Raw genomic sequence first — 25,078 nt, 5'->3', positions numbered from 1 at the left:
ATGCTGTAGTGTTTATAAGACTTGCAAAAGAGATGTTTTAAAACCACTTGTATTAGCCCATTTTTCATTATTATAGCAGAATACCAGAGGTGGGTTAATTGTATAAAGGAAAATTATATTTTGGCTCATAAGCCCAGAGATGTAAGATCTAGAATCTTCATCTGAAAAAGACTTCTTGCTATCAGAGTCCTGAGTCAATGCTCAATATCACACGGCAAAAGACAGGGAACACACATGTATGTATATGTTCCTCTGTTTATAAAGCCATGAGAGGTCAGTTATGAGGGCTTTGCATTGGTGCAGCTCCTGCCATCGCGGCCACTTGGGGAATGAACCAGTGGATGGAAGACAATTCTCTCTCTCTCTCTCCCTCCACCCTCTGCCTCTGCCTCTCTGAAACTCTACATTTCAAATAAATAAATAAATCTTTAAAAAACATAAAGGAATAAAACAAAAGATGTTGGAGGAAGCCTGGGAAATTTGTCACAATGGAACTAAAAATTTTGAAGCACCTTATAATAAATGAAGCAGAACTATATGTATAGGGACATTTATTTCAGCTTTCTGCCTAAATAATACATTTAACTTGCAAAGATTATAAATTTCTTTATGATATTAATTTATTAAACTTATCTCATTTCTAAAACTTCTGTCTGTTCATTTGATTGATATCCTAAAAATACTGTAATCCCTTCCTGTGCAACTGGAAAGACAGTGTTACTACTTACAGATGGATTTAAACCTGCTAGTCCAATGTCACTGAATCTACTGGTCTCAAATCAGCTGAAGCAAATTAAATATATTTTCACATAATTTAAATATTAACAGTTAGTTTAAAATATGTTAAACTTACTGTGCAAAGAAAGAAAATGTTCATTATTATAAAATTATAAATTCCAGATTAATAGAAAAATGAAAACAATGATTAATCCCATCACCTGGACGACTTCTATTGTTATAAAATATATACCCATATATCCTCAATCTTTCTCATCATGCATATACCCAAGACTTTCATAATTCTTTGTAACTTGCTTTTTATTTATTAAATACTAAGTGAATGCCGTATCTCATATTTTATCATGTATTCACTATAGTATGATTGATTTAACCATTTGACTCATAGATGTAATATTGAATTTATTTCACTTTTTTTTTTGAAAACTTAGCAAAACCAGTACTCTGGTAATAAATATGCTTTTATACAATTATTTATAGTGATTCGGAGCATTAACTGGGAAAGATGATAATGACCTGAAAAAAGTGGAGGCAGCGGGAATAGGGGGACAAGAGAGGACCAGGGTTAGAAAGTTGAATAGAAACAGCCATGTTTGTAAAGTGATGGAATGCTTCCTGAAAAATTTAAACCAAGGTTCCCTAGTCACACGTTTTGCTTTATTTTTTCTCTACTCATTTGAGCAATGATACTCTTGGCTTCAGTAGGAGGAAACAAACAATCAAGAATATCATCAGCAGAATTAAAGTGCCTGTTAAATTTTTTTTTAAAAAACTAATAGCACATTGGGGCTGATGCTGTGACACAGCGGGTAAAGCTGCCACCTGCAGTGCCGGCATCCCATATGGGCACTGGTTCAAGTCCTGGCTGCTATACTTCCGATCCAGCTCGCTTCTGTGGCCTGGGAAAGCAGTGGAAGGTGGCCCAAGTCTGCACCCACGTGGGAGACCTGGAAGAAGCTCCAAGCTTCTAGATTCGGATCAGCTCAGCTCTGGCAATTGTGGCTATCTAGGGAGTGAACCAGCGGATGGAAGACCTCTCTTTCTATCTGTCTCTGCCTCTCTATAACTCTGCCTTTCAAATAAATAAATAAATAAATCTTTAAAAAAGAAAAACTTAAAGTACATACAATATGCTCAAAGCACAGTGCTCTGGTTTGGAAATGTTAGGCTCTCAGGAAGAAAATGTTTTTATTTTTAATTTCTAAGGAGCATGGCCAGCAATAATAGTCTAAATTAGAAACCTAGATGGTAGAATTTATAAAAATTAACCATACAATAGAGAAGGGTGTGATCTAAAGGCAGTTGCTCATCCAGCAGGACACCATGGAACTTTCTAAGCAGGGGTAGTCAAGAGTCTGGATGCCAGAATGAGAGGAGAGAATTGGATGTAGGCAAGTGACATTTCCATATTTCACTCCTATTTTTGCAACAGTGTGGGGAGGGATGTGGATAACAGATACTCAGTAGATGAGTATGCAGACATAGGGTCATAACCAAAGGGTTATGATCCCTTCCACCTACTAGAGAAAGCCTGAAATAAATTCCCAATCCCCTCAAATCCCTAACCAATCTCCTTCTTCTAAGAATGTCCTTTATCAGGATGTGAAAGTGATCTGGAAAGTTTCCCATGTCTGCACGAGACATCAATTAGATAACTAACAGGTGGAAGATTCTAGAGGTTCAGACATTCCAAATCACCAACTAAAGCAAAGGATAACTGTTTAATCTATAAGCTACATTCTCTAAGAGTAGCATTATGTAATTTACTGCTGAGAGAAGAGTTTCATGAATTTCCCTAGGGTGAGAAACCAAGACTCAGACCCATTTTAACAAAAGTTTGTGAAGGCCAGAAATCAGTGGCCAAACATAAAGGAGAGAAAGTAGAAATCAGATATAAGTGATTCCATTTTTATTAAAGGTTAAATTCTCATATATTCCAGTTCATTTACAATGTTATATCCAATGATGATTATTTTATTTCTGTATTTTTTTTCCTTTACCTTCCTGGGGATGGAAATGTAGTTAATTGAGAATAGCATAGGGGTTAGTCTTTTCTTTCTGCCCCTCTGTTTCTTTCAACTCCGCTTTTTCTCTTTTTGTTTTTATTCAGATAGTCAAGTCATTGGTCTTTAGCATATAAGTCTATTTATTTGCTCAGTCAACAAGCACGTTAAAGGTTTTCATATGATAAACAGATTGTTATAAGTTGCAATATTAATTTCGACTTCAATTTATTTTATCATATTTGTTTAATGTTAATTGAACATGCCAGAGCCTTTATGCTGAATAGGGCATATGCTTCATACACTTCTCATTCCTGGATTTTAGGATTATGACAGGAATAAGGAAAGTATGTGAGTGCACCATGCACACACACACATCTACCCACACTTATAGGAAGTATTTATGATGATCATAAAGGAAATGTGCAATGGAATAGTTTAGAAATGCCAGGTTATGTGAAGTCATGGCACAGCTCTTCAAAATCATTAACTAAACACATTATGAGATAAACAGTATGATTTTTTTGTTAGTGCTTCCAGTATCTTTCCTGGGAATTCAAATGGAAGAGAGAATCCAATGAAATTTAGTGCTTTGCATCCTTTGCATCCTTACCAAGCTCATATCTGCAAGTTAATCATGTGTGATAAGATTAAAATGTAAAAAGCATTTGAATCAATAGCTCTTTCAGATGCTTTTCTGATAAAATTGCTTCATTTTCTTTCCTAACTAATTAATTCATATAAGAGGAATCATTAGGAGAAAACTGATATTAGGAGTAACAGGATCCAAAGAGTTTATTGGACTTCATTGCTTTAGTTGGCATCTTTGCAAGCCTTTTAATAATTAGATCTCAGAAACATCTGTCTTAGAAAGGGGTTTACTTTCTGATTTCCATTTACTTGAAAAGGAATTAAGTTAGGGTCATGCATAGAGGTTAGGTTACTTCTACCTGGAAATTAATCAGAAAATTCATTTTCCCCTTTGGTGTTGCTTTTGTGCCAACTCTCCCTACCAACTACCCCCCCACCCACACACACACTCCTGCCTTTTATCTTTTTACAGTCTTAGATCTCCCTTGCATTTATCATAATAGTTTAAAGGAATGTGAAGTTGTGGATTTCCATTATTTTCTTAATTATATATTGAATATATGATATAATAGGGTAGGATAAAGTGTTTTTAAAAGATGTGACATCTTAAAGAAAATTCACAGATATCGCAAGTGACTCTAATTTATTGGCAAATTCCAGGCTACGTTCTGAGTCATATTTCTGCTAGAAGAAACCTACTTTCCATTTCATGTTTTCTCATTTGCATTACTGCAAAGTTATTCATGCATATGAAAAGGATATTATTCATCTCCTGATTCCTTCCTCTCCCCTTCCAAACCCAAAATGTTTGAGGTACACATAAAGGAACACAACTGCTGTGCCTGTATATTTCTTCCTATCCACGATATCTTTATGATTCAAATCTGGTATTAACGGTGGAATTGCAAACCCAAGTGATGCCATTGTGTGCTGCCTGTGTCTTCTTACATCATTAATGACACATCAAAATTGTCAAATATGTTGAAACCCAATAATTGTAGCTGACAAGCGTTAGCCGGATTTGTCTGCATTGGAATGACTAAAAACAAAACAAGCCAAAACAGCAACAACAAAATAGAGGAATCTGCTTCTGAATTCTTCCTCTAAACACACCTGACAGGAGGGTAAGCTCCTGTTTCCTCTGCTGCTAGTGCGTTTAGTGAGATGCTGCTGTCACAGTGTTCATGTTAATTGTGTGTAAAGCCATACCATCTTCAATACTCAGAAATCGACCGCTGTTTCAGAATGAACTACAAAGATGAACTGGCAAGAAGAAAAATGACCAACCCAACAGGACTTCTCCTCCTCTAATGGTTGATTCTCCATAACTCAATATCCCTGGAAATTATTTCACTGGAAAGTTTTGGCAGAGTTCAAAAAGGATCCCAAGCCCCAGCCCCACCCACTCTCTAGTTTTAAACCTACCCCTTAGTGAAGCAAATCCTATTGCTTCTTTTCCCTGATTTTTCCCTTAAAGATATCTCAGCATTTCGGAAGCAGAGGAAAGACGATGATAATGAATTTCATGAACACAAACACTATCGCTACATTGATGAGGTATTCGAAATCCCTCACCCTTTGTATCTTGCTTTATCTGTATTTGGGAATGGCATGGAGAAGGAGAAAGAGGAAGCTTGGGTTTTTCCTTTTAAAATTAATTCCCATTTGTGCCATTAATTCGTGAATAATTTTTAAGCCCAGAGGACATTGTGGTCACATTTTTTCTTTCCAGTAATTGTAGTAGATATTAAAGTGAGTAGACAATGGTAGGCGTGTATAGAATAACCCGGGTTTCTAAGCAGACCCACTTGTCCGAGATCAAACAGCTACAGCACATTTAGGGTTACAGTCTCCTTCCCTTCCTCCTTATTCTCAACCGCAGTGGAGCTTTTTCCAAAGTTGCCATGGTAACACTATATCTGGCTGCTAGCTCTGTCGTAAGTTATTGAACTGAGACTGGCTTTTGGTTTAGCAGATAATTAGGTTCTGTCTCACAGGTTCATTTTCCTGTGACTGGGACGTGAATATGACCTACAGCTGGCCTCAATTTCAGTGTCACAGACAAAACTTTAACCCTTCCACACTCCCCAGGCACACTCCTAAAAGCCTTGCTTGGGAGGTAGAAGTCCAGCAGAGCTCACCCACATCGTGGGCAGCTAGACTTCCAGGTCCTCATTTTTTTACCTTTTTTATCTTCATTTCAACACTAAGGAAAATACAGTTGAGGTTATACACAGCATTTTTAAAATGAAAAAAAAATGGCAATATGATATGTATCTGCTTGTTTTATATATATATATAATACATATATATATATAAACAAAAAAACTTTCCGTGGTAACTAGCATTTCCTTGTTTCTTTAATACTTTTAAGTCATTTTGAGTCATCTTTTGTTGCAATTAAGAACATTCAATATTTAGATTTCAAAAACTAAGTCTCAGAAATATCAGCTTTGCACTTTTATTCTTTGATTTGAGAAATGTCTGCCAGCCCATTCACATATCTCCCTGTACTTTCATATACCCTAAATTTTAGTGACTTTGAAAGGTTCCTTTGGGGTCACAGGCAGATGCATGTGACAGGGAACACCACCAAGACCCTACTAAAATGCCAAAATGTTCATTGGAACGTGAATTCTGCTGGTTTTTTAAACCAGCTACTTTTGCATGTTGTAATTGGAAATTTTCAGTCAGTTCAAAAATCTACCCTTTGTTTAGAACAAAGAAAGAAACATAACTTTTGGAGTAGATACTGAATTCGCAATACCCAGGGCATCATGGGGAGTTGTTGGATTAGTAAGAGAAGGTGGTTTTGGATGTGAAACAGCAGGAAAAACTTTCAAGGATATTTGTTTGGAAATTGTAGAGTGTATTCCCTAAAACCTTAGCGTGAAATCTAAGAAAAGAAGAAGGGAGAGTTAAGTTTACTGTAATTAAAACATTTATTTAAAAAAATTCTATAGCTGTACTGATTGGGAAATCACCTGTGTTTATTAATAGTCAATAAAGTTTGTAAAAAAGATTAAGGACTCGACCTTGTGGTGGGCTTTGTGACTCAGAAGTAGGTTGAGGCCGGCGCCGCAGCTCAATAGGCTGATCCTCCACCTGCGGCGCCTGCACACCGGGTTCCAGTCCCAGTCGGGGCGCCAGATTCTGTCCCGGTTGCCCCTCTTCCAGTCCAGCTCTCTGCTGTGGCCTGTGAGTGCAGTGGAGGATGGCCCAAGTCCTTGGGCCCTACACCCACATGGGAGACCAGAAGAAGCACCTGCCCCCTGCCTTCGGATCAGCTCGGTGCACCGGCCGCAGCATGCCCGCCGCAGCGGCCATTGGAGGGTGAACCAACAGTAAAGGAAAACCTTTCTCTCTGTCTCTCTCTCTCACTGTCCACTATGCCTGTCAAAAAAAAAAAAAAAAAAAAAAAAAAGAAGCAGGTTGAGCCCCAACTTGACTGGAGTGCCTGGTTCAAGCAGTTGCTACTCTGTTCTTCTGTTCCAGTTTCCTGTTGATGCACCTGCGAAGCAGTGGATGATGGCGTGGGTGCTTCCCACCCATGTAAGAGACCAAGACGGAGTTCCTAACTCTGTACTCTGGCCCAGCCCAGTCTTGATTGTTTCAGGTATTAGGGGGAGCAATGGATGGAAGAAGATATCTTTCGCCCTCTCTGTTACTCTTTCAAATAAAATAAATAAATCTTAGTTTTTATGGCATTGTGACTATTTTAAAATTTATTAATGACATTGAATATCTTTTTTATTATTACTTATAATCCTTGTCTATTTTCCTATTCAACTATGGTCTCTTTACTTTTTATATGTTAAACTATTTAGTGGAGGGTTAAGCCTTTGGCTATAATGTAAATTAAAAATATATTATCTCAAAAATGCATTTTTTTAAAAAAAGAATAGAAAAATATTTAACCTTATTCATTGGATTTAATATATCTGAAAGATTTTCTTTTTCTTTATTTTTAATATTTATTTGTTTATCTTAAATGTCAGAGTTAAAGAGAAGTAGAGATGGAGAATCTTCAGCCACTATTTCACTCCCCCCAATGGCTGCAACAGCCAGTGCTGGGCTAAGCTGAAGCCAGGAACTTCACCCAGGTCTCCCACATTAGGAAACAAAGGCCCAAACACTTGGGCCATCCTTTGCTGCTTTTCCCAGATCGTTAGCAGAGAGTTGGATCAGAAGTGGAGCAGCCAGGATCAAACTGGTACCCATATGGATGCTGGTGTCACAGGCGGTGGCTTTACCCAAAGATGCCACAATACTGGCCCAAGGAAATTAATTCAAGTCCTTATCCTCCTTGCAAATTTCCAGTGGTCTTGCTGCTGCTTAAATATTATCTACTTAGGGGTGACTTCTCCAAATGTATTTTAAAAACACTTCATTCATTGCTCAAAATCTTTCCTGCTGTAAATTTTCTTCATGCTATTCATCACTTCTTGATTATATATTAGGCAGTAAACAAACATGTTTATGTTTATATTCTTTCCCACTAAAATATATACTCCACCTGTCATTCAAGAATATACCCCTGGAGCCTTTGAACTCTTATAGTCCATTAATAAATATTTATTAGATGAATAAATGAAGGAATGATTGAATAGAGATTCTGATACAGTAACTAGGTATCCCAGCCTCTATGAACCAATACATGAATGTTTTTCTGACATAATGGTTAATATCTCTCCCTACATGATGGAACTTCGTGAATACATAAGGATATAGTTGAGAGAAATAGCTTATTTCTCTGAAGTTGAGGAAAGACAAAGATTTTGAACTTATTCCCACCATATTCTTGCATAAGCTACATCCAAAATAAAGCATTACCCCTATACCCAGCACATCACGACCCTGCCATATGTGGAAGATTTCTGCTCTAAAGGGCCAGATAGTAAATATGTTTGTCTTTGCAAGGGCTTCTAATCTGTGTTGCACCTCCTCAGCATTTCTGTTGAGGTGTGAAAGCTGACACAGACAGAAAACACACAAATAGGCCTGAGTGTATTCCAACAAAATGCATACAATAAAACAGGAATTTGGGAAATTTCGCACACACAGGCCATAGTTTGCTGAAACCTAGTATTTCTCCCACTGACATGGAGAGAATGCCCAAAGGACCAGGGTTTCCTCGCCCTGTTCTTTGAAGAAATGGAACAAATTGGTGAGTGGCTGAGAGTGGGCTGGGTGAGAGGTGTGCTCACTGAGGCTGGACTCTTTCCTTTCCATTTATATGCTTAAAATTCAGTTTCTACCTCTAAAAAAATTCTTTGCAGCAAAAATACCTGGGCCATGAAGGATATGCCTGTTGACAACATTTCTTCTTGAAGAATGAAAGAGAGATATATGGAATGATGTGTTAGTGTTTACTGACAGGCTCTATGATGGGGGAAAAATAAATCTGCTGATTTCTAAAGTGTAAATTTTCCCACCATGGCCATTTTAAACTACCATATGATGTCACTTACAGTAGAGTTGGAAAAAGATGTTCTCCTGATGTAATAGGAGTTGACACCAGCCCACTCCTGGCTACATTTGTGAAAGCTACAATAACTCCGCTCACTGCTATTGAGAAGTCTGTAGACAAAATCAGTGGGCTTGCTGGGAGCAATTGGCTGGATGATCTCGTGCAATGCCAGAATGCCAAAAAAATAATGAAACTGTGTATAAATGTAATGCTGTATAAAGCTCCAAGCAAATTGACAAAAATATCAGTTCAATGGTAGTTATTATCTTTTTATTTTATTATAAGCATTAAAATTAAATGTTTACTGACCCAATGACTGTTAATGTCTTTGTGTTAATAAGGCCTCTTAACATTGAAACAACAAAGATAAAGGAATTTTATATACTATTCACAGTTCTGTTCAGCTCAAGGTTAAAATGGCACAGAATACTCTAACCAGAATGAAAAAAAGTCTCCACTTGACTGCAGCTCTTCATAACACTTCATAAGAGTCTAGCTGTGTTATTGTTCCCTTAGTGTTAAACAGAATGCATCTTAGGAGCATAGTTCAATTATTGATTGCATAATGGATTTAAATTGACTATAATCCAGACACACTCCAGTAAGTTCAAGATCAGGAATGGACCAACAAAAGGGTAAAGGTTGCACTCAAGTCTTGAAGCAGATACTCATATGGAATTAATTTGGCCAGTATATCACAGTTCCGGGCCACTTAAACAAACCTGATGAAATATAAGGAAAAATATTGACAGCGGTTTGAGTAACAAGATTCCAAATGGGGCATCAATCTGTAGGAAATGAATTTAAAAATGTGGGCCTTGTAAACAAATAATACCCATTTGAGTTCTAAAGGTTCAGTCTTTGAGAATAAAGACTAATATAAGGAGTCTTCAAAAATTTCATGGAGAATTGACATTATGAAAATAACTTCATAAATTTCAATTTTGGTGCCCAAATAAACATCTTTTGATACCATTTTTTTCATGAATCTTTTGTAGAACTCTTATAAGTGCTATTTTGAATACTGCAGCAGTGATTTTTGATAAATTTACCCTCAACCTCCCCCATACATCCTCTTTATCTTACAAAGTTTTCTGCACATCTATGAAAGAGATGACTCAGAATTCAATCTGTGAAATAAAGTAAGAAGGGGAATAGTTTTTCTACTCTCTAACCAGTCATTTTTGTCTAAGCTTCTATTGGCACATAATCCAAATACATTGGTTTTGTACTGGTTATCCTGCCATTCTTCCTGAGGGCTCTCCTCTGGAAGACTTATTCTATCTGTAGTGCACCTCAGTAACACTAGTCAGAACCCACCTCCTTCCCTCTGTGCTCCAAATATTACTGAATTAGTTCTCTCTGTTTTAATGATTATTATCTGTATTTTTGCACATTTTCGTTGGGTTTTCTACTCACATTAATGTTAATGAAAATATATTTTAAATTGACAGCATTCCTTTTTAAAAACTTCTATTATGGAAATCTTAAATATATAAACATTAGAGAGATAGGTATAATGAATTTCCACATGCTAATCAAACATATAGGTTCAACTATCTAACTTTTATCAATTTATGTCCAATTTGGATTTGGCTCAACTCACTTATCCGTAACTTCCTGCATTCTTTTGAAGCAAACTCAAATATCACATAATAAGGATGCATCTATAGCAATTTCAATACCTGTCTTTAAAATATAAACAGTGTGTTTGAAACATTATTATGCCTACAAATACTTACAGTATTTCTTTAACATCATTAAATGTCCCAAATCTATACATTTCTCTGATTGCCTCATTTTTTTCTTTTGCTTGCTGTTTGAGGATTCAAATGAGGGCTTTTGCATGATATTGCTTGACATTTTTTTATTTATAATTTATTTTCAGCTTTAAAATTCAACATTTTTAACATTTCGCCACATTTAATTCAAATGTAGACATTATATTCATACATGTATATACTATTTTCCTTGAAAACAGAGGTACTAATAGCAAAAAAAAAAAAATAAGGGATTCATGACAATGAGCATGAGGTTGGGAATGGCTGATAAATTTTTAAATGCTCTTTCAATCTATAAGTTTCCTCTCCTTTTAATTCTTTGCAGTTTATGTGCTGATGAAACTGGGTGACTAGTCTTTTCCTCATTCTGCATTTCAGTGATTGCATTTTTACAGTGTCTATAGTGATGCATCTCTTTTCTCCTATTTCCTGTCAGCTGAGGGCTTGGCTGAAATATTTGTCAGATTCCCTTCTTGTTCCATTTTAGCAAGACTATTTCATACATTGTGCACATTCCATAGGAAGCCTTTACACACAGCCTGTCTTTATTGGCTAAGTGGAAAGATGTTTTCAGTTTAGATTAAACACACACACACACACACACACACACGAATGTGTTGTCTCCAAAAAGTTGTGAAATAAAAATATCAGGAAACCACTGCACACAGTTCAAAACATTTTTGCACCAAAGTAAACATGTGTTTTAATTCATGTTTTCTGCAAACCTGTGTAGTACCCTCATATATAATATAGGGAGTAAATCAACTAGGAACCAAATATTTCAAGGTCAAATGTTAATATTTGATGTCATTATCAAATGATTAAATGATAATTAAAAATAATACTTCAGTGATTTCATCCAATGTTCAAGTTTGAGAAGTATTACCTTAATGCATATAGGACTATGAGTTATTCCTTTGTGTGTCTGACATTGGATTGATTATGGAGAAATTCCTGGGGAAGTAGTTCTGAACCAGCAGATAATATATTAACATTAAGACCTTCTTGGGGCAGGTGCTGTGGTACAGTAGGTTAATCTTTTGCCTGTGGCTCCAGCATCCCATATGGGTGCCGATTTGAGTCCTGCCTGCTCCAGTTACCATCCAGCTCTCTGCTATGGCCTTGGAAAACAGCGGAAGATGGCCCAAGTGCTTGGGCTCCTGCACCCACATGGGAGATCTGGATTAAGCTCCTGGCTCCTGGCTTCAAATCGGCCCATCTCTGGCCATTGAGACCATTTGGAGAGTGAACCAGTGATGGAAGCTCTCTCTCTCTCTTTCTCTGTCTCTCCCTCTGTCTGTCTGTAACTCTGCTTCTCAAATAAATAAAAAAAATCTTTAAAAAAAAAGACCTTCTACAGTCTAAAATAATTCTAGGTCATTCTTTGAATAAATCTTGAGAAATATAGACTTCTATGTTGACCCCTAACTTTCTAGTGATATTCTCAACGAAAACTAATATGGACCAGATAACTGGGTCAATTCAAATGTCAGAATGATCTTGTGGGGAACACAGTGAACCATTCCAGCCTACTTCAAGGAAATGGCTCATTCATGTCCCTTTAATGGGAAGTACAGTTGGGATGAAAATATGAAGACATGAAGTACCAATTGTCTTTTCACACATAATTGGGAATGAAGAAAATCACATAACTATTGAGAGCTTTTCAGAAATTTATGGTTTTAAAAAGTCTTGGTGCCTGCTACTAAAAACATGGAAAATTATTAGTTTTTACTTTATAGATAGTTAGCTCATCATGACAGTATTCTAATATCGTCTCTCACTTGCCAGATAGGAAGAAAATCCATCTGTCCAGTAAGTATTTATTGGTGTTAATTATGCTATAGTTTTGCATCTGTGTGGAAACACTTTGTCAAAACTATGATATCAGATAGGAATAGTCCAAATACTCAATGCATCTATAAAATTCGATCAAGTTCTGTTTTGGATGTGGTGTAGAATATTTTACTTGGACTTTGAGAGCTATAATTGTATTAGGTAATGAGTTCAAGTTCTTAGGTTTCATGAATCTATTTGAATTCTACATCAGGAATTGGAGGTATTTTTTCAGGAAGCTACATAAATGAAAAAAAAATGTGACAGTCTATCTGTAACCCAAATATTATATTTTCAGTATTACTATTAGTTTAATTACACATAATTGAAAGGTGCAGTGTAGTAATTCAATACATGTATTCAACTTCTAAAGACCAAGTCAGATTAGTTAGCATCTCCATCTCCTTAAATACACTCTGTGGTGCAGGCAATATGTAGAGATTATTCATCCCGCTTAACTGAAACATTATGCCCACTGAATAGGAACTCTGCATGTCTCCCTCCTTAAAGCCTCTGACAACAACCGTTCATTCCACTCATTGATTCTATGAATTTGACTATTGTAGATAATTCATACAAGTGAAATCACGCAGTATTTGTCTTTTCTGTGACTGGCTTATCTCAACAACATGTTCTCAAGGTCATAAATGCTGTAGTATATTGCGAAATGTCCTTCTTTTTAAAGTATATGTTGTATTCCATCACATATACCATATTTTTTATCAGTTCATCTGTTGATGGACATTGAGGTTGTTTCTACATACTGGCTTTTGTGAATACTGCTATAGTGAACATGGGAATGCTGATACTGATATCTCTTTGGGATTATGATATCAGTGTTTTTGGAAAAATAATCAGAAGCAAGATGGTAGATTTTATTATATAGTCTCATTTTCAATTTTTTTGAGAAACCTCCATATTATTTTCCATGGAAGCTTCACCAGTTTACAATCCTACCAACAATTGCAAGGATTCCAATCACTCCATATCCTCACCAACATATACTGGCATTTCAAAAATAATAGCCATCTTGACACATATTTCATTGTAGTTTTGATGTGAATTTCTCCAAGGGCTAGTGTCATTGAACATTTTTTCACATACCTGTTGGCCATATGTATGCCTTCTTTGGAGAAATATTTTTCAAGATTCTAGGTTATTTTTTAATCGAGTTATTTGGTTTTTTGGTAATTGAATTATTTGAATGATTCATATATTTTAGAGCTTAATCTCTTATAATATAAAATTCTTATTTCTAGTTTATATTTTGTAATGGTAGATTTATGAAATTAGCTATCTTAAATAGCATATTTTTGTGTAGCATACTGTGACAATGCTGACTAGAATATTCTGTAGCACAAATTATGAAATGCGACTTACACCAAGGAACAGGTTATTTTTTATTGTGTCAATAAAACTCATATTCTGAGAATTTTACTCAAGGACCTAAAATCTGTTGAGTACCATGAAATGGCAATTACTTAGGAAGCCTCAGAAGATATACTTCAGGGGCTGTTGATGTGACAGCACTTTGTGATAATTACACTGTGAAAAATAGTTTCATGGTTTTTAAATATGTAAGTAAATATATTTTACATTAAATCCCAATTATTGTCAAGTGTATAGTTTATGTTCTTGTGTGATAATTCTAGTTTTTGTTTATATCCATTTATAATTCTTATGAAAAATCTTTACCGTAATTTGATCTATTTGTAGCGGAATGCCAGTTCTTATGGTACATTATTAAAATTTTGTTTAGGTGATGGAGATGTTGTTTAAAAAAAGGTATGCTTTCCATTAACATTTGAAAGCTAGCATTCATTAGTTTACCCTGACAAATGTAAAACCATGTATGGGAAGATGTGTACCAGCCTTACACAACGTAAAGTGTGCTCCAAAGAGCACTCATTTTTCTACATTTTCAAACTTTATTTTGCTACCTAATTGGACTATATTAAGAGTTATCTCAGCTCTCTGCTTTGGCTTGCGATAGCAGTGGAAGATGGCCCAAGTGCTTGGGCCCCTGCACCCACGTGGGAGACCCAGAAGAAGCTCCTGGCTCCTGGCTTCAGATCAGCACAGCTCCGGCCATTACACCCATCTGGGGAGTGAATCAGCAGATGGAAGACCTCTCTCTGTCTCTACGTCTCTGTGTAACTCTGTCTTTCAAATAAATAAAATAAATCTTAAAAAAATAAAAGTGATCTGGAAGTTTTAGGCAAAAAAAGAAGAAAAAAAGGTTAACAGATTGTTGTGAGAACCAAGTCTAGGGGCCAACCTTGTGTGCAGTGGGCTAAGCCATTGCTTATAATATACGTAAGTGTTCAGGCTCCCTGCTAATGCACCTGGGAGGGCAACACAAGAAGGCCCAAGTGCTTGGTCTCCTGCCACTAACATGGGAGACCTGAGTGGAGTTCCAGGCTCCGGGCGTGGGCCTGGCCCAGCACTGGCTCTTGCAGCCATTTGGGAATTGAACCAGAGGATGGAAGATCTCTCTCTGTGTCTCTACTTCTCTCTCTCTCTTTACTCTCTGTGCCTTTTAGATAAATAAATAATTAAAAAAAAAAAAAAACCAAATGTAAGCCCTTGTTGCAATGCGTATTTAATTGTGGTTTTATTAGTTGCCATTAAAAAGAAATAGTAATAGTTACTATAAAATAGCAAAATCTTAGAGTTGGAAGATACCTTCAAAACCATCCAGCTCTCCTAGGATACCTTAGTACCTCATATGGAATCCTACTCTGGGAATTCTCATTCTCTAAAGCAGCTGATGAAATCTTTGGGTAGTTCTAATTTTTGGAAAGTTATTAGATTGAGCCACTTTTTTTTCCTTGAATCAACAACAAATATACCTATATGACAGCACTTTGAATGTTTTTTTTTTTAACTTTTATTTAATGAATATAAATTTCCAAAGTACAGCTTATGGATTACAATGGCCTCCCCCCCATAACATCCCTCCCACCCGCAACCCTCCCCTTTCCCACTCCCTCTCCCCTTCCATTCACATCAAGATTCATTTTTGATTCTCTTTATATACAGAAGATCAGTTTAGCATACATTAAGTAAAGATTTCAACAGTTTGCTCCCACACAGAAACATAAAGTGAAAAATACTGTTTGAGTCCTAGTTATAGCATTAAATCTCAACGTACAGCACACTAAGGACAGAGATCCTACATGAGGAGTAAGTGCAGAGTGACTCCTGTTGTTGACTTAACAAATTGACACTCTTGTTTATGGCCTCAGTAATCACCCTAGGCTGTTGTCATGAGCTGCCAAGGCTATGGAAGCCCCCTGAGTTCACCGACTCTGATCATATTTAGACAAGGCCATGGTCAAAGTGGAAGTCCTCTCCTCCCTTCAGAGAAAGGTACCTCCTTCTTTGATAACCAGTTCTTTCCACTGGGATCTCACTCATGGAGATTTTTCATTTAGGTGTTGTGGTTTTTTTTTTTTTTTTTTTTTTTTTTTTTTTTGCCAGAATGTCTTGGCTTTCCATGCCTGAAATACTCTCATGGGCTTTTCAGCTGGATATGCATGCCTTAAGGGCTGATTCTGAGGCCAGAGTGCTGTTTAGGACATCTGCCATTCTATGGGTCTGCTGTGTATCTCGCTTCCCATGTTGGATTGTTCTCTCCCTTTTTTATTCTATCAGCTAGTATTTGCAGACACTCTTCTTGTTTATGTAATCCCTTTGGTTCTTAGTCCTATCATCATGATCAATTGTGAACAGAAACTGATTACTGGGACTAGTGAGATGGCATTGGTACATGCCACCTCGATGGGATTGAATTGGAATCCCCTGGTATGTTTCTAACTCTACTGTTTGAGGTAAGTCAGCTTGAGCATGTCCCGAATTGCACATCTCTTCCCTCTCTTATTCCCACTCTTATATTTAACAGTGATCACTTTTCAGTTAAGTTTCAGCACTTAAGAAGAATTGTGTATTGATTACAGTATTCAACCAAAAGTATTAAGTAGAACAAACAAAAAAAAATACTAAGAGGGATAACATATTATATTGTTCATCAACAGTCAGGGTGAGGGCTGATCAAGTCACCGTTTCTCCTAGTGTTCATTTCACTTTAACAGGTTTCCTTTTTGGTGCTCAGTTGTCACCTATCAAGGAAAACAAGTGGTATTTGTCCCTTTGGGATTGGCTTATTTCACTCAACATAATGTTTTCCAAATTCCTAACAGGGCTCACTTTTCAGTTAAAATTTAAACACCTAAGAATAATTGTGTGTTAATTACAGAGTTCAACCAATGGTACTAAAACACAAAAAAATACTAAAATGGATAAAGTATTACATTGTACATCAACTGTCAGGACAAGAGCTGATCAAGTCACTGTTTCTCATAGTGTCCATTTCACTTCAACAAGTTTCCCCTTTGGTGCTCAGTTAGTTGTCGCCAATCAGGGAGAACATATGATATTTGTTCCTTTGGGACTGGCTTAACTCACTCAGCATGATGTTTTCCAAATTCCTCCATCTTGTTGCAAATGACCGGGTTTCGTTGTTTTTGCCTGCTGTATAGTATTCTATAGAGTACATGTCCCATAATTTCTTTATCTAGTCTCCTGTTGATGGGCATTTGGGTTGGTTCCAGGTCTTAGCTATTGTGAATTGAGCTTCAATAAACATTAATGTGCAGACAGCTTGTTTGTTTGCCAATTTCATTTCCTTTGGGTAAATTCCAAGGAGTGGGATGGCTGGGTTGAATGGTAGGGTTATATTCAGGTTTCTGAGGAATCTCCAGACTGACTTCCATAGTGGCTTAACCAATTTGCATTCCCACCAACAGTGGGTTAGTGTCCCTTTTTCCCCACATCCTCTCCAGTATCTATTGTTGGTAGATTTCTGAATGTGATCCATTCTAACCGGGGTGAGGTGAAACCTCATTGTGGTTTTGATTTGCATTTCCCTGATTGCTAGTGATCTTGAACATTTTTTAATGTGTCTGTTGGCCATTTGGATTTCCTCTTTTGAAAAATGTCTATTGAGAATGTTGAAGATAAGTGTTCATAAACCTTCCCATAGCTTTTAATTTAATGTCAAAATATTTAGGAATATTTTAAAATATTGAATTATTATTAGACAGTATATAGAGTTAGATGTACAATGTTCCAGACCACAAAGTCTTTCGTAGGTTTTCGATCCCAACTGTACGGAATTTGAATACAGCTATAAAGTTAGTGGGAAGAGTTCGCGCAAAGCCACCCTTCCATCTGAGAACAACTCTATGTATGGGTTTCCCAAAATTACCTTCAGTTTTGACAATTCACTAGAAAGACTCACATATCCACTGAAATTTATACTTAGTTTTATTTACTAGAGGGAAATGATATAGAAAATCAGCCAAAGGAAGAGACACATAGTATAGAGTCTGAGAGAGTTCCAAAGAGAAAGTTTTCATTGTCCTTGGCATGAGTTTCCTGATGCGCGATGACACACACAAGCGTGTAAAACTGAGAAGCTCCTCTGGGCTTTAGTGTCCTGACTTTTTAATTGATTTATTACACTGACATGACTAATTGATATACAGGTTGTTCAAAGGGTCCACTATGAATAATAAGGGCATAAATATTATCTAGATGATTTTAAGGGTTTATTTATTTAACTAACAATTAATCAACAATCAATTATTGATTAATTAACAACAGTGACAGATAACAACATATTCCACATGCTGGTTCATACTCAGATAGCTGGAACTGGCAAAGACCCAAATCAGGACCTAGAACTCAGTTCCAGTCTACCACATGAGGGTCAGGGAACCAAGTATCTGGGGCATCAGCAGCTGCTCACCAAGATGTGCATTACCAGGAAGCTGCAACTAGAAGTAGAGCCAGGACTCAAGCCGAGGCACTCCAATAAAGCTTGCAGGCATTCCAAGCCATGTCTTAACCATTGTGCCAATTGCCCATCCCTACGTGTTTAAAAGTTACTTTCCAGGAAGCATATACATGGGCAGGATTTTCTTTGAGTGTGGCCATATTTCTTCCTGTATCATTTGTTTTTTTCTTGGTTAGAGATACTAAAATTTCTTAATGTTACATGAGATACAGTTTTGGTGACTCAATGTATCTTGGTTGTATTGCTCTAGAAAATCTTCAATTTTTTAAAAGTTATTTATTTTCATTTCTGTCAACTTCTTATTTTAAAATATACATTACCTATTGCTTGTCTTCAGAAGTTATGTCGATACTAAAGTATTGAATCCCTATCAGAAGTGTGAAAAAAGTATTTTGGAATTTAAGATTAGGTTACTTGTAGAATCCTGATATTCAACAGCCATTAGACCCTTGAAACTTTATATATATTTATATATATATATAGTATATATATAAATTGTCCTTATATAATATATATTATATATATATATATATATAGAGAGAGAGAGAGAGGTGGAGAGAGATCTTGTAGTTCCTCTTAGATACAGCATTACTACTAATACCCATTTCATATTTCATTGAGACTAAATGGCATGTAAAATCTTTAATGTATCATATGATTAAATGCATCATAGTGATTAAAAAACGGAATTTCAAAATTTGTGTTTCAGAAGTATCTTTTTAAAAATTTTATTTAAGGTATATAAGTTTCACATATTTGAAATATACAGATTCAGGAATGTAGTGATATTTTCACCCTGCCCTCCCTACCACCCATACTCCCACCCTTCTTCCTCCTCCCTGAGAGGTGTCTTAAGCAGTGCTTGCCTATAAATTCTTCAAAACTACATGTATGCATACATTATTTTTTAAAAAAGGATTCAGTTCAGTTCATCAAATATTTATCTGTGTCCAGCTGGTAAGTGAAAACCATTATGTTAGTGACTGAGAAGGAAACCGACACTTTCTAACTTCCTGGAGTGAGAACATTTTCATACATTTTTTTAATTTTTTTTAACTTTTATTTAATGAATATAAATTTCCAAAGTACGATTTATGGATTACAATGGCTTCCCCCCCATACCGTCCCTCCCACCCACAACCCTCCCCTTTCCCACACCCTCTCCCCTTCCATTCACATCAAGATTCATTTTCGATTATCTTAATATACAGAAGATCAGCTTAGTATACATTAAGTAAGGATTTCAACAGTTTGCTCCCACACAGAAACATAAAGTGAAAAATAATAGATGATTTTTTTTTAAATGATGATGAAATCAGATCAGACCTATTGTCATGTTTAATCCCAGTGAGAGTCAAGCTGGGAGTTGATAATTTCTTTTTTTTTTTTTTTTTTTTTTTTTTACAGAGGATCAGTTTAGTATGCATTAAGTAAAGATTTCAACAGTTTGCACCCCCATAGAAACACAAAGTGAAATATATTGTTTGAGTACTCATTATAGCATTAAATCTCAATGCACAGCACATTAAGGACAGAGATCCTACATGAGGAGTAAGTGCACAGTGACTCCTGTTGTTGACTTTACCAATTGACACGCCTGTCTATGGCATCAGTAATCTCCCTATGCTCCAGTCATGAGTTTCCAAGACTATGGAAGCCCTCTGAGTTCTCCGATTCTTATCTTGTTTAGACAAGGTCATAGTCAAAGTGGAGGTTCTCTCCTCCCTTCAGAGAAAGGTACCTCCTTCTTTGAAGACCTGTTCTTTCCACTGGGATCTCACTCACAGAGATCTTTTGCCAGAGTGTCTTGGCTTTCCATGCCTGAAATACTCTCATGGGCTTTTCAGCCAGATCCAAATGCCTTTAGGGCTGATTCTGAGGCCAGAGTGCTATTTAGGACATCTGCCATTCTATGAGTCTGCTGAGTATCTCCCTTCCCATGTTGGATCACTCTCCCCTTTATTTATTCTATCAGTTAGTGTTAGCAGGTACTAGACTTGTTTATGTGCTCCCTTTGACTCTTAGTCCTTTCATTATGATCAATTGTGAACTGAAATTGATCACTTGGAATAGTGAGATGGCATTGGTACATGCCACCTTGATGGGATTGAATTGGAATCCCCTGGTATGTTTCTAACTCTACCATTTGGGGCAAGTCAGCTTGAGCATGTCCCAAATTATACATCTCTTCCCTCTCTTATTCCCACTCTTATGTTTAACAGGGATCACATTTCAGTTAATTTTAAACACTTAAGAATAACTGTGTATTTAATTACAGAATTAAACCAGTCATATTAAGTAGAACAGACAAAAAAACTACTAAGAGGGATAATGTATTAAGTTGTTCATTAACAGTCAGGGCTATGCTGATCAAGTCACTGTTTCCCATAGTGTCCATTTCACTTCAACAGGTTTCCTTTTTGGTGTTCAGTCAGTTGTCACCGATCAGGGAGAACATATGGTTTCATACATTTTTTTGAGATAAGTAGACTGGAATAATTTTTGGATCCAGGTAAGTCCAAGTATAGAAGAAATTTTGATTGGAGACTGATTGTTGGATGAATGCTTCACCAAGGATGGAATCTGTCACTGGGAACCCCAAGAACTGGAAGGGCTTTGAGATCACTTTCATCTCTATGACCAAATATCAAAGGCTGGGTAACTTTATACTGAATAGAAGTTTACCTCGCAGCTCTGGAGGTCCAAGGCATTGCCTCTGGAGACAATCTTGCTGGCAGAGTTGGGAGGTATTTGGGGCAGCACATAGCAAGAGACAGGGAGTGTATCTGAGTGTGTCCTCTGGTCTCTCTCTTTTTATAAAGCCACATGTGTGCAGTCGTGTGGACTCCATCACTATGAGTTTGCCAAATCCTATTCACTCCCCAGTGGCCCCACGTGTAAACTCCAAAATTGGATTAAATTTCAGCCCTTTTCATATCTCATAGTGAGAATTAAATGCTATCAACACATGAACCCTTGGGGAACATACTCAAGCTATATCCAAATCATATAGCGGTCCATACTTTTTTTCAGAATTTCTAAAGGAATTTACTTGATAGAAAAGTGAATTTAGCAGCAAGATGTGAATAAATTAATCATGAATACAGGTGCAAAATGTAAAGAAAATAATATATCAAAATATCAAAATTAAGAGCTCTCTATAATAAGTAACAGTGTTTAAAAAGCAAACAAGACTTTTAGCCACAAGTTCAATGGTTTTTTGAAATTTATTTTGTTGATAATATTGAAATGTAAAGATTGCTTCTTTGAATCATATTTTATTCAGTTTCTGAATAAAATCATATCAGGTTTTAATTCAAGAGAAATCTCTGTAGATTTTATGTGATGCAGTTTGTATGAGGATTGTGAAGGAATCAAACACAATTCATCTATTAACCAAACAAATCATTCTGCACACAGTCACCGAATATATTCTGGGTCTTAGGCTCTAGTAAATACATCTTGAATAAAGCAGACGAAATGTGCAACACTAACACACAAATGTGTACATAAGCAGACGGTCAGATGCTGTACCACTGAGAAAGCAGAAGCAACATATTCAATGATTGAGTGCTAGAGATGGGTGGTGGTTGCTATTTTACATTAAGTCAGATGTTGCAGACATCTGAGCAGAGGCAAATTCTAGTGTCGGATCTAGTCAGAGAGACATCTGGGGGTGAGGGGTCCAGGCAGAGAAAAGATAGAAATGGGGCTCCCAAGGTATGCATGATTGATGACTGACATCTTTCAGGTACAGCAAGGAACCCATGCGGATGAAGGGAAATGAGCTTGGGAGAAAGCAGCGGCAGAGTGCGCTTCGTCAGACCCTTCAGACTCAATGCAGAGACTCTGCCCGTTCCTCCAAGTGCTGTGTCTGTCTGCACCCTGACTGGGCCCAACCTTAACATTTGCTCTCAGCACTTTTTCTTTTTGATTTTGTTTTTCTTTGTTTGTTCTGTGCTCCTCTGCACCTGTGCTGTCCACTATGCCAGCTGACCTGTGAAGGTGGATAGATCTAAGAGAAAATAGGAAACAAATGTAAAATAGAAGATGAATTTTAAATAGTTTAATATGTTGAAATGCAACTTTTTTAAGGATGTATTGGGTTTCTCTTATACATTTTTTTCTTTTTTTTTTTTTTTTTTTTTTTTTTTTTGACAGGCAGAGTGGACAGTGAGAGAGAGAGACAGAGAGAAAGGTCTTCCTTTGCCATTGGTTCACCCTCCAATGGCTGCCGCGTCTCCCATGGCAGGAGCCAGGAGCCAGGTGCTTCTCCTGGTCTCCCATGGGGTGCAGGGCCCAAGCACCTGGGCCATCCTCCACTGCACTCCCGGGCCACAGCAGAGGGCTGGCCTGGAAGAGGGGCAACCGGGACAGAATCCGGAGCCCCTACCGGGACTAGAACCCGGTGTGCCGGCGCCGCTAGGCGGAGGATTAGCCTAGTGAGCCGCGGCGCCGGCCCATTTTTTTTTCTTTTCATGTAAATAGTAGCTTCATTTTAAGTTAATTCCAAATCCTGGGTAAACTTTATCCAGCTTTCCCAAGTAATGGGATCTTCCGAATCTGTGGTCACAATATTGCTATTAGCATATTGAAGGTGATGCACTCATTTGTGGATGGGTCTAATTAGTTCAATGCAATTATACCACATGTGTGCATAGATATGTCCAATGCTGCAGCAAAATGCAGAACAGTTCCTTCATTGCAAAGACCCCTTCATGACCACTCCATCTTCCTTCCTGTGCCCATCTCTCCCTCATCCCAGGACAAGCGATGATCTGTTTTCTAGTTCTGTAATTTTGTCATTTCAAGAATAGTATATAAATAAAATCATCAGTGTGAATCCATTTGGGATTGCATTTCCTCATTTATCATAATTATCTAAAGATTGATCCAAGGGATGTGTGTTTGTGTACATACATATAGATATCCCAGTAGTATCCCAGTTCATTTCTCTTCTTTTTGTTGTTTCTATTGATTATTATTCTGAAGTATGAGTGTACCACAGGTTTTTTTTTTTTTTTTTTAACTGTTTACCCTTTGAAGGATACCTGGGCTGATTTTAGATTTTACCATTATTATTAGTGTTGCTATAAACATCCCTTTATGAGTTTTTATGTGAAAATAGTTCCATTTATCTGGGATAAATGATTAAGAGTCCAATTTCTGGGTCTTATGATAATTGTATATTTTATATAAATCTACCAAATTTTATGCTCAAGTGCCTACTAGTTTGTTTTTACCTTTTTATTAAATGTGGTTACTAGGAAATTAAAACTACCTATGGAATTCCTCACTTTTCATTTGGACAGTGCTGCATCTATCTGGACTAGTGTGCTGAGTTTTCATGATGTTCATCCCAACACAGTGCTTTTCTTTCTATCTGTAAGTGTTTGTATCATTTCTTAATAAGCACATGTAACTTCCATAGCACAGTAGTTAAGAAATGCATCCTTCATTCCATTTGCTCTATAATGAGATGGATACCTGGAGAAATTACATTGATATAAACACCTCTATAGATCTCTTGTAATAAATATCTCCGTATTTGATGATACTAGCCACATGCTTGTTTTCAGGGCACACGTCTGAGTATATATGTACAGTTCCTGCAGTTTCTGCGAATGCCCTCAAAGGCAGATGTCATTAGGCCAATGTTATTTATTAAGCATGCCTAATATCAGAAATGTAATTTAACTTCACACAAATCCCTGTGTGCCATGAAACCATGACTATCAACTTCAAACTAACCCATGAGGAATCACATGACCCTTTTCTCCATCTGAGTACAAATTTACGCTGAAGTACACCCAGGTGTAAAAGAAAGATTATAATGATATTTGCTTCTTGATTTAATGAACTTCAGTGCTGAATAGGCATAAATAATACAAAATAACACAAAATCTCTAATGTTTATTGAGTATTTACTTTGTTCCCAGTGCTATATTGATAATTTACTGAGATTATTTTATTTTAGTATGACAGAACAGTTAGCTAAACATAATCATTTTTATTTTACAGTTCTGGATATAGGCAGAAGGCAGATAAATTAGTGGCTCAAGGTCAGAGACCTACTAATTATTAAAACCAGGATATAATCTTTGTATTTCAAGTCTTTCCAGTGAGGCATGTTACTTCTTATTTCAATCGTTTAAGTTGGTTATCTGGCTGAATCAAGTAGAAGGTGAAGTTCTATTTTTTGAATATATCGTATATTCTACAACATTTTTCTTTCATATACAGTTGATGCAATAAAACCATGTTCTCTGTCTCCTGTGCTTTTACATTTATTGTGTTTCTATAGCCATTATAAATAAACCAAACCATAGCAGCAGTGCACCTTTGCCTGAAGTAAGTTAATAATTCTGTCTCCTTCTCCTGTTCTTATTGCAAGCCAAGAATTCTAGTGTGCTACATAAATATCTATAATGACAACAATTTTTAATTCTCACAATCAGGTAAAAGAGTATTATGGACTTGAAAACATTCCCACATCTTAAAAGAAATCACTGCTATCACATTTTAATATGTCTATATATAGTTACCCTTTGGAACAACAGTATTTATAGAGTATTTTTCTAATTAAAATATTAACTCCTTATTTAAAGACTACTGCTTATTTCACCGTTTATTTACATATTACACATTAGTCTATGTTTGGAATTTCTAGCCTTCTTTCTACTGTACATCTGCCCTATGCAGCTATTTTTATGTGGAAACTGTCCCTTTAAGAAGTATGTTGCCTTTATGTGTTGCTGTTTTGTTATTGCTCTATTTAATCGGTATGCTCCCATTGTGT

The 25,078-nt window shown here is 36.6% G+C and overlaps 1 long non-coding RNA gene across 5 annotated transcripts in view; it reads left to right on the top strand.

Annotated features, from left to right (window-relative positions):
* The window catches only part of LOC103350594 (uncharacterized), a 663,701-nt gene that overhangs the window by 571,346 nt on the left and 67,277 nt on the right, over window positions 1-25,078 (top strand). For 4 of the 5 annotated variants that reach the window (XR_011387766.1, XR_011387768.1, XR_011387777.1 and 1 more), the window contains one exon: window positions 6,828-7,036. The exons of the other annotated variant lie outside the window; for it this stretch is intronic. This is a non-coding gene — a long non-coding RNA (uncharacterized lncRNA). Of the gene's footprint in view, window positions 1-6,827; window positions 7,037-25,078 lie in introns of those variants that run through there. 5 annotated transcript variants of the gene reach the window in all.

Source organism: Oryctolagus cuniculus, chromosome 4 (assembly GCF_964237555.1).
Source record: "Oryctolagus cuniculus chromosome 4, mOryCun1.1, whole genome shotgun sequence".
NCBI lineage: Eukaryota > Metazoa > Chordata > Mammalia > Lagomorpha > Leporidae > Oryctolagus > Oryctolagus cuniculus.
This window is presented reverse-complemented; position numbering and strand designations above follow the sequence as displayed.